This window comes from Halictus rubicundus, chromosome 2 (genome assembly GCF_050948215.1).
Source record: "Halictus rubicundus isolate RS-2024b chromosome 2, iyHalRubi1_principal, whole genome shotgun sequence".
Classification (NCBI taxonomy): domain Eukaryota; kingdom Metazoa; phylum Arthropoda; class Insecta; order Hymenoptera; family Halictidae; genus Halictus; species Halictus rubicundus.
In genome coordinates this window covers 5034567-5045842 of record NC_135150.1, presented here as the reverse complement: position 1 = coordinate 5045842, position 11276 = coordinate 5034567, and the positions used below count along the sequence as shown (strand labels likewise).

Sequence of the window (11276 nt, the reverse complement as noted above, 5' to 3'; positions counted from 1 at the left end):
TAAATACAAATCGATTTATTCTGACAAATAATTATTTAATTCTATAACTAAGATACATATTGTTGATGTATTAATAAGTAATTTCACTATTTCTTTTTGACACGTTCACCTGATAACTGCGAAGGACCAGATTATACGTCATCGATTCATGTCCTCAGTCAAATACAGACATACACAGTCTATGTCTTCGAAGGAGAATTTGCGGAAGCAGATGCCAATCTCAAATAGCTGACATTAATCTCTGACATTACGAGTGACTGATTTGTTGACATGCTGTCGATGCGTTACTCGTGAAGAATGACGGGTGGGACTACGTGAGCGGCGACATACAAAAACCACGCTCGATCCCCGGAGACGCAGCATCGGAAACCGCATCGAAGGAATGGATAAAAAACGACGAAAAGGCGAAATCGGACATCATACTATCCATTGCACCATCTGAACTGAAGCTGATCAAGGGTTGCAAAACTTCAGGTGCGGTCTGGCGAAAACTCGAAGAAATATACCAGTCCAAAGGACCAGCCAGAAAGGCGACCCTCCTCAAACAATTAACGCTACAGCGCATGAGGAAAGACGATGACGTCCGAGAGCATCTGAAAAAATTTTTCGACGCAGTGGACAAACTCGCGGAAATGGAAGTAGCAATCAATCCGGACCTATTGGCAATAATGCTACTATACAGCTTGCCACATACTTTCGAAAATTTCCGATGCGCGATAGAGTCGCGCGATCAACTTCCAAATCCGAACGCTTTGGGGATAAAAATCATTGAAGAAAGCGATGCGCGAAAAAGTGAGGTGCGGGACGCGGATTCGAACGCGATGTTCGTCGGGAGGCGACGCGAAAGGACCACGCCCGAAAGAAAAGACAAAAGTGACTCGAACAATGGTAAACGCGGGGACGTTCTCGATAAATCTAAAATAAAGTGCTACCGCTGTCACCGTGCGGGTCATAGGGCGTCCGAGTGCGGTCGAAGTCGCGGAAAACCCCGGAACGCAACGAAAAGCGCGGAAGAAACGAATTTTTTCGCGTCGGCTGAAAACACGCGGCCCGATGAAGCGTTACAAGTTGAAAATAAAGTGCAAGACAATAAATGGGTGCTTGACAGTGGGTGTACATCTCATCTGTGCAAAGACATCGGTAAATTCGTGAGTGTCGAGAAACGCCACGGTGGACGATTAAACTTGGCAAATAACGCATGCACGAAAATTCGTGCGCGTGGAGCTGTACGCATGACGACCGGTCGCGATGGAAAACAGAGGAACATCAACCTGCACGATGCCCTCCATGTTCCCGACCTACGCACGAACCTGATGTCGGTAAGCAAGATCACCGATCGGAGCTTCGACGTCATCTTCAAGAAAGATCGAGCCACAATCTTCGACGAAGATTTATATTCCGTGCACGACGAAATCGGACACGAGTGCAAAAGCGCGAGCGAACATAAAAATCGCGAAGTCAAGCGTAGTGTGAATGATTTCGAATTATGGCACAGGCATCTCGGCCATCTAAATATCAAAGACTTAGCGTTAGCCAGTCGTAGCGGTATTATACCAAGTAAGATCGTTAAAAATAATTTACAGTGCGAAATCTGCGTGCGCGGAAAAATGTCGAAAACTCCTTTTCCCTCCAAATCCAAAAGGAAAACCGACCTGTTGGAAATTGTCCACACGGACGTTTGCGGCCCTATGCGAGTAAATTCGAACGGCGGCGCGAAATACTTCGTGACTTTTACGGACGACTACTCGAAATGGTGCGAAGTGCGATTTATAAAATCAAAAGACGTGTTCAGGCACTTCTGCGATTTCAAGGCCCTCATCGAGAAGCAAACCGGTCGAAAAATAAAATGTGTACAGTCGGATAACGGGAGGGAGTACGTAAATTCGAGATTCGACGAATACTTAAAAGCCCAGGGAATAAAACGTAGATTAGCGGTGGCGTATAATGGCTACTCCGAAGATTCAAAAGGATATAGAGTCTCGTCGCCGCACAAAAGAAAGGTCGAAATAGCACGCGATGTACGATTTTTGGAGAGGTTTTGCAAAACACCCGCGAACGAATACGAAAAATTCGACGACCTATCTTGTCAGCATGATGCGAAATCGCGCGATAACTCCGAAAACCGCGTCGAGAAAAATCGGGAAATCGACATACTAATGAACTTGAGCGATCGTGAAAATCACGGAGCGGGTGCAGAAAGGGACACCGATATCACAGACACAGACAACGTGGAAGACGAGTCAGGAATACGCGAGCGAGACGCAACTCCGCGAAGAGGCCGAGGTAGACCAACGATAGTCCGCACAGGTTCCAGGGGAAGGCCTCGTAAACAATATAATACGGTCGAGACCGGAAGCGCAGGAATCGAGGAAGTATACGCGGCCGAAATCCCCTTAGATCAGGCCATCTCGAGCGCGGAGGCCGATGAATGGCACCGTGCTATCGCGGACGAGCTAAAACAAATTTTAAAAAACGACACGTGGGAACTCGTGAAACGCCCGGAGAACGCGCGGGTTATAGGTAGCGGCGTCATTTTAAGAAATAAATACGGGGCGAGCGGAAATCTGGAAAGGCGGAAAGCGCGAATAGTGGCGCGAGGGTTTTCGCAAAGACCGGGAATAGATTTCGGAGACACTTTTGCTCCGGTTGCTCGTCTCGAGTCCACGAGACTGATGTCAGCCCTCGCGGCGAATTACGACATGATCATACATCAGCTGGACGTAACCGCGGCGTACTTGAACGGCGTCTTAGAGGACGAAATGCGCGATAGCGTTCTAAATAGAAAGGAGCGAGAAATGCAGAAAAATCTCCTACGCGGCAACATGGTTTGTCGCATGAGAAAACCCTGTACGGATTGAAGCAAGCGGGACGTTGCTGGTACCGGAAACTACACCACCGATCCGTGCGTGTATTATATGGGGCAAGGGGAAGATGCGCTGCTAGTGTTGATACACGTTGACGATATACTGGTGTCCTCGCGAGACGCAAAGAAAATAAGCAATTTTAAAAAGTACCTAACCGGTCTATTTGAGGTCAGGGATCTCGGAAAAGTCGATTGCTGCCTCGGCAAAGAATTTAGACAATCGGCGGGACAGGTATCGTTAAGTCAGCAGGGTTACATCAAGGACGTGCTCGAGCGATTCGGCATGACAGACTGCAAGCCTGCAAGCACCCCGATGGAGTCGAGTCTGAAGCTGACGAAAAACGAAGATCCGGACAAAGACGAAAGAAGACTCCCATACCGAGAACTTATGGGATCCCTGATGTACCTCGCAGTTGGCACACGTCCAGACATAGCGCACGCGGCAAGTGCGCTCAGCCAGTTCAACAACTGCTACGGGCAGACCCACTGGGTCGCCGCGAAGCGCGTTCTGCGCTATCTGAGGGAGGCCATGACGATTGGTCTCATATACAGGAGAAGCACCAGGCACCTCCTGGGTTACGCTGAAGCCGATTGGGGCAGCTGCATCGAGGATCGAAGATCCTTCACGGGACATTCGCTGACCATTGTTAGAAAGATAATCAATAAGAGAAAATGGAAAAATAATTAAGTTTGCGTTTAAATGCTTTATCACATAGTCGTGTGCAAATATTGAACGCAATGTGAAATATGGTAATACGTACGTAGTAATGAATTTTGTGTGACAGAATCAGGAAGGTCGGCACAGTGTATTTATGCATAACTAAGCGTTTTGAAATATCCGGCAATAATAATATTAATGATCAGTCACATTGAATCGTCTCGATACGTGAAGCGATATGTTTACTCAGACAAAGTAAACACAGTCAGTCCTTACCCCACTATAATATTACACAGAATTCATTTATGCATGCATATACATTAGGGTGGACCTTATTTTTCGACCATCTGATTTTTTTTATGCGACCCCCTAGATCTGTTCCAGATCCAAAAAAAAAAATAAGTTCTGCAGAAGAAGAACTCAATTGGACAACAGGAAAGGGTGTCGCAATCGGTTTGAAGTTTGAAAATTTCAGTAATTTCCCTTTAATTTTACATGCAACTCAAATTTTATGTTTCAATGATAAGAGTTACTGTTATAACATAAAAATATCATCTTTTGGTTGTATAATAAGAAATTTTACTTGAAAGTTTCAACAATATTGTCAATATTTTGGTTTATTACATTACGGAGTAGAGCTATGAGCGCGCCAAACGGTCGCCAACAGGCCCGAATATTCAACTTTTTAAAAAATTTCAAAATATTTGGCCTGAAATTAATAAAAATAATTACATCCCGGGAACGCACGACGATTACGTTCTGAAACATATTAATGATATACAAAAAAAATCGAAATTCTTAAAAATTACACAAAAATGAGTCATCCAAGAGATGACTACAAAGAACTTTTAGAATTAGCAATAATTTTTCTTGGGGGATTCCTTTGGGTGGCATTTCATTCAAAATGCCTGGCGCATTTCACCATGCGAGGTGGATGGCTAAAATAATATACACTTTAAAAATATTTATTTTTCGAAACGAATTTCCTCTCAACCAGGAAGAGTATAGTAGCATTAGAGATACATGTGTATTTCTAATTAACATTTATATTGAGCCGTGGATTTTGACCCCAATAGCTGCTATGACGCCACGTGTAGATCTAGAATTCATCAAAAATATAATTCATTACAAAAATGTTAACGAAGAAATAAGCGATGTGGCATTAAAAAAAATTGTGAACCATTTATGGTACTTGTCACCGGAGAATCCGGCGCTATCGTTTTTTGATAAAAAAGTTTCAGTAGAAACAAAAAGATCGATGGTGCAAGCACTACAAAATGTAAACAATAATAATAATTATAAGAGATACATGACAACGACTATAGAAATTAAAAATCTTGCGAATTTGGAAATACAACATTTCGTATCATCTGAATCAAATAATTTTTTCAAACGGTTCAATATAAATTCAGATTTTCTTTTAATTGATCCAGCACTATGGGAAACTAATAATAATTATATCGAAGCGATAGGTATTATAACAAAATTAGAAGTTGTGAATGACGTTGCAGAAAGAGCAGTAAAATTAATGAAAGATTATAATTTAACGTTATGCAAAAACGAAGAAGAAAAACAATTCATATTACAAATTGTAACCGATTATAGGGAAAAATACCCAAAAATTGATAAAACAACATTAAGTACAGATTTTTAAAAATTATTTATACTCTTATTATAATTAGGCCTATAAACAAAATATTCAATTATAAGTATTTAACTGTCTTTTTCCACTTTTCCTTATATTAATGTGAGATCAAATTTTATATTTAAAAAATAAATATTAAAAATTTTGCTTAAACAAATTCATTAAACAATTTAATTTTTGCTTTGATATAATAAGAATATTACATTAAAATAGTGTTTAATGACCAGTGGGATTGAAAAAATGTGTACTTTTTCATTTTTCGCAAAATTAAAATTTTTTGCATAAACAAACTCGTTGCGACACGTCTTCCCTTTGTCCGATTGACTTGAAATTTGGAGGGAATTAGTTTTTTACCGAGTAGAACAGATTGCAAGGGTCGCATCAAATGAATTAAAAAAAAAATTTTGCACAAGAGCAACTAAGGTCCACCCTAATATACATTGATGTATTGTAGGCATTTTATATTACGTTCAATATTTACTTATAACTTTACAAATAAATGTCAACAACAAAATTTCATATAACGTAAGTTCCGTATTTACACCTGTAAATTGTATTCTTGTAAAAAAAAAGAGTCAACCATCCAAGTACTGACCACGCTCGACGCTGTTTAACTTCCATGATCGGACGAGAATTATTTTTTTCATTTAAAATCTCTTTATTTACATAACAGTAACTTACAAAGTATACGTAACAACAGCAGTCTTATATATTTTTGTACTTTAACATCTGTTCTTGTAGCCACTATCACAATGATTTATCTACTTACTATGTCTATTTGTGCGTCTAATTACACTATATAGTAAATATATAATATATTTCTTTTGTCCATCACTTTAGATGTATAGTAGTTTCTGTTGAGGATATGATAGGAGTGGAATTCTTCTTATTATAAAACAGCCTTAGTGAAACGAAGGTACTTTAATATAGAAAACTTGGAACGGTGAACTTAGTACATATATACCAGATACGTTTTGCCTAAACCGATTCTTTTGTCGAACTAAATCTGGGCGGACGTATAACTCACGTCTTCCCTACTCTCGTCTCGTGCCGTTCCTCATTTTGACTGCCAATCGTCATTTTGACTTGTGACGCACACTCCACTTGGTTTTTCCAAAACTGATACATTATAACAGCAAAGTGACGGCCCGACATTCCTGGATGTGAGTTTTACTTCCATTTTGACTATTTCATTTCAACAGTTTCTATTACTTCAAAATATAGTGGTTAAATATAACCACCTCATAACCGCCTCAATATATGTCAAAATACGGGTCTTGCCAGCGACATATAACTGCCAGGAGATACTATTCTTTGTTTCGCGCTGAACGTAAAGAAGGACAACGAAGCTCTAGAGGTCTCACCTTGGTCGCCCAGGAGTGTAAATGTACATGTCCTACATGATACATGTCAAAAACACGGGTCTGGCAGCAACAAATATTGTCTAGAAGATTGTACTATTCTTTGATACACTGCCGAACGTAGGAGAGGAAAGCGGAGCTCGAGTGGCCTCGGTCGCCGAGGAGTGTAACATAATACGGGTCGGGTATATTGGTGTGAGACCAGGAGATCACTATTAATCCAATAACAAAATTTCTTTATTTTTCATTATTCTTTTATGGGACTTTCACCAACATATTTTGGCATTTTTCTAATGAAAATGATATCAAATATGATATAATTCCGATTATATTTACTTGTGTAATGAACGATGAAAGTTTTGGACGCAAAGAAGGACAGCGTATGGGAAAGAAAGAGACGCGGAGAGTCACGGCCACCGGCACAGTTCAAAGACCTGCGTGAGCTCAGGCCTTCAAGTAAAAAATATAATTCCTCAATATATTTATAATAATATAATTCCTCAATATATTTGAGGAATTTTACAGTTTAAAATGATACCAATAACGATATCATTCGGATCATATTTACACTCATTTTCCATTAATATAATTGTAATAGGAAGTAACTTTCATCGTTCATTACACAAGTAAATATTAACGGAATTATATCATATTTGGTATCGTTTTCATTAGTAAAATGTCACGACTATGTTGGTAAAAGTCTCATAAAAATTAATGAAAAATAAAGAAGTTTTGTTATTAGATTAGTAGTGGTCTCCTGGTCTCACACCGATACACTCGACCCGTATTATGTTACACTCTTCAGCGACCGAGGTCACTCGAGCTTCATAGCCCCTCACAAGATACACCCCGTGGTAGGGGGGATAGTTCTGCGACTTTTATCAGTTAGGTACTTGTGACAGATACAGTGTAAACACTGTACATCGTTCTGTCAGGTATACCGTGCTTTATAGTTTTGAATCGAAGGAACGTTCTGCGATTGTTCTGTATGCTGCATTAAATAAAAATCCGCTCGTGCAAGACTAAACCGTTTGGAACAAAGACATCAAACAAATTGTTGTGAATTCGGTACCTTTGCGTGGTTGCAGGAGTTTCAATCTCTATTTCAGCTCGGCGTTCTGAATACGGCTTTCATTAGAACTACTATAACCGCTGAGCAACCTAATGAACGATCCACGAATCGAATAGAATGCCAGTGATTAGAACTGCCAGGGGATCCAGCGGGCGCATTATGAATACATTAAAGCGTGAAGCTACGTGATGAAGTTTTACTCAATCAATCAAACGACATTACGAAACGATATCCTGTGTACTAATCAATGCAATCGTTACAAATTGGAGTCGCATTATCAAGCGGAAGACTGGATTGCAATTTGATTGTCGGAATCAAGGAGTGGAACTGTTGTTATCGATAGACCTATAGTTGCTATCGGTAACAATTGTTTGCTGTATCGTGCAACATACTTTACATAGTAGTAGAAATCATCAAAAGTAAGATAAAGTAATTTTAATAGTATTCCAGAAAAATAAATTGATTTTTTACAAAGCCAAAATTCTTAATTAAAGTTTAATTACGATTTTTCTCTTGTTTTCGTAACTCGAAATAAGTAAACGGAACAACAGCATTGCAATACTGAAAAAGCACAGCATCATTTGACATTTATATTTACATGTAATATTTCTTTATTTTTTGAATTCTTCTTTCTATTAATAAAGGAAGAATCACGAGAGAAATATTGTTTCTTGTATGTTACATGTGACAACGCATTTTCACTGTTCAATGATACCAATTAATTATTTATACATTACGATAAAACTTTCGGATGCAGTTACTTTGTGTTTAACGCAACATTTATTTCTCATAGTTCAGTGAACCAAGCTGCCATCCGTGAATTCGATATAGGAGCGGCCTGCATTGAAATTATTGGACTAATTGGAATTCGAGTTTAAGCTCCAAATTAGGCCATTTCGAATTTATGAACGTGAAATGAAACGTCCCGAAATCGTGGTCAGATTAGCCTATTTTTGAACTATAGACATCGAAATAGGTTGCTCTGATAATGAGACGAGAAATGCGAATACAATATACATAATTAGAACTGAAGAAACCTAATCGTATTACATGCGTTTCAACATATACAGTCAGATTGTTTTAAAATTGAAGAAATTAAACTGTACCATCATTCGAGACTCGAGTAGAATGCTTGTTTGTTTGAGAGCTAACATCATTTATTTGTGTTCAAATAATGGGGAAATTCTCAACCTCGGTAAAGCATAATTTTATACATAATACACATAACTATATCATACCTAAATTTTAAAAATAGCTGGGCTTCTTGGGGCATGATTAAAATTTTTTTCATTAAATACTGATATAGCGATGAATCAGCTGCACAACCCTAATGCTAATGGGCTAGGCTAATGAAACGCCGCTATTATTAACTAATTTAAAAACTATCTAAGCGATTCATAAGAATTATTTCGAAGATTTCATCTATCAACAATTGATTGAAAAAAATTTCCTTTTCATTAGTACAATATCAAATATAATTATTAAGCTAGATTCCAAAAAATTAACTTTAGGAAAGGTTGTTAAGTTTCCTGACGACTTGCTTTCAGTAGTGGTGGTTCGTGTTTAATTTCGTGGCCGTTGCTAAAACACGAGTCAAATCACCTCGACGATTCAGTTTTTGCTGCGCAGTAAAATTCTAGTCCAATGCTATACAAGTAATACCTTTTGCTTCCCATTGGTTCACTGGAGACCATATCCTGAGGACATTTTGGAACTGGAAGGGGTGATACATGGCTGACCAACTTCCGAACATGTGGAAGGGAAAGAAGTTTCCGCTTCTCCAAATGAGTGGAAATGCAAGGAGAGTGAGAGAACGGCGAGGTGACAAGCAAAAATGACTTCGGACACGAACAGGGGTCGACTTTAGAATTTAGAAATGTCAGATTCAATTCAGAACCCAAGTATCTACAGCGGATCTAACAACAAGAAATATTCTAAAACTAAATTTCGGATTCTGGAAAAATTTTCGATATTTAGCCTGTGGTCATGTAGAAAAAGCAATAGTACAAAAATAAATTTGGACTCGTTTTAAAGCTTGATATTATCGAAACAATAGTCCATATGTAGTCCCCATATTCAAGTTGAGGGACATCAGGACGATCACCTATTAGCTTCCAAGTAGCAAGTACGTATTTAAATTATTTCAGTAATACCTTGTTATCTATTAGATCTAGGACATATGAAGGTCAATACATTTGTACGTAGAATTTGATACTCGGACAATTCGTGATACAAAAGGTAGGTCTTTCCATTTAAGAAATCAAGGTGACCTTGAAATCTCCGAAATGCCTTCTTGCGCATAAAAAATATTTATATCACAATATTTCCCCCTTTATACCATGCAACTTTTGTAAAGTATCATTTTTTCATATTATTACAAAGAACGAAAATATTCAAGGTGTACGTGTTGCGTGGACCATCCTGTATAACTGGTTGTAAACATATAACTACAACCGATTTATAACTAAATTTCATATCGAATTTTCACGTTAAAAAGTACGTAAAATAAAAAGTTTCAGCATGTAAGAGGTGGTCCGCTGTGAACGTTCGACAGAAAAGTAATGCTATGGGATTACGAAACGAAGCAGAGGGCCCAGAAGAAATAAATACATATCTGTTAATACCAGATGAAAAATAACATTCACGCAGTCAAAACGAAGGTCAAGTTGTTACGCAATGCGACCGCGGTGTGCGGTAGGCGTCACAACCATTCGAGCGTCTACTTCTAAAAATACACGTAAAATTCAATGCCGCAGGAAATTTCTATACTCCTTTCAGTAATAGTCTTCATTTTTATACAGGGTGTCCCAAAAATATTGTACTTCCTTGAAATGGGTGATTCCTGAGATCATTCGAAGTAATTTTTTCCTTTGCGAAAATGTTCTCTGCGGCTTTGTTAATGAGTTATTAACTAAAAATACGGACCAATCAGAGCGCGGATACAGCGGGAGGATTCCAACTCGGCCAATTCCAACGCCACACTCACCTGTCGCCGAGCTGGAATCCGTCCGCTGTGTCCGCGCTCTGATTGGTCCGTGTTTTTAGTTAATAGCTCATTAACAAAGCCGCAGAGAACATTTTCATAAAGCAAAAAGTTACTTCAAATGATTTCAAGAATCACCCCTTTCAAGGAAGTATAACATTTTTGGGACACCCTGTATAAAATAAGTCCGATAGCTAACACTTTCAAACATTCTTTTAAAATCCTTCGCAAACTTTAAATTGTCATTGACCTTGCGCCACTTGGACATGGATTAAACAATACTTATGAAACAATTAATCAAAATGTATCTAGCGATATGCATAAAACTCTAATACAACCTGTTACTCGATGTTTTGTAATGAACACCCGAAATAAATTAGTTTTATTTTGAATTTAAGAATTTTTTGTCTTCTTGGATATGTACTGTATTAAAGCCGCCATTTTAAGATTTGCAGCTCTGATGCCAAATTCTTTATCCGCGATCCTGGAAACCCTAAATTACAAATGTTCAGAAAGCTGCGATGAAAATTGCCGCGTAGCTTCTGTTTCTTACAATTGATGCAGACAACTTTCTAATTTTGCATAAAAATCCGCAGTTTATACACGAGCATCAAAACTGAACGGGGTAACTTTAGTCAGAACCGAAATCAGTATTAAACTTCAGAATTAAAAGTCACACTCAGGTAACAAACAT

The 11276-nt window shown here is 38.6% G+C and overlaps 1 protein-coding gene across 1 annotated transcript in view; it reads right to left on the bottom strand.

The window, feature by feature from the left end:
- The window catches only part of LOC143363973 (uncharacterized), a 764268-nt gene that overhangs the window by 218406 nt on the left and 534586 nt on the right, over window positions 1–11276 (bottom strand). The gene's annotated exons all lie outside the window — the stretch shown is intronic.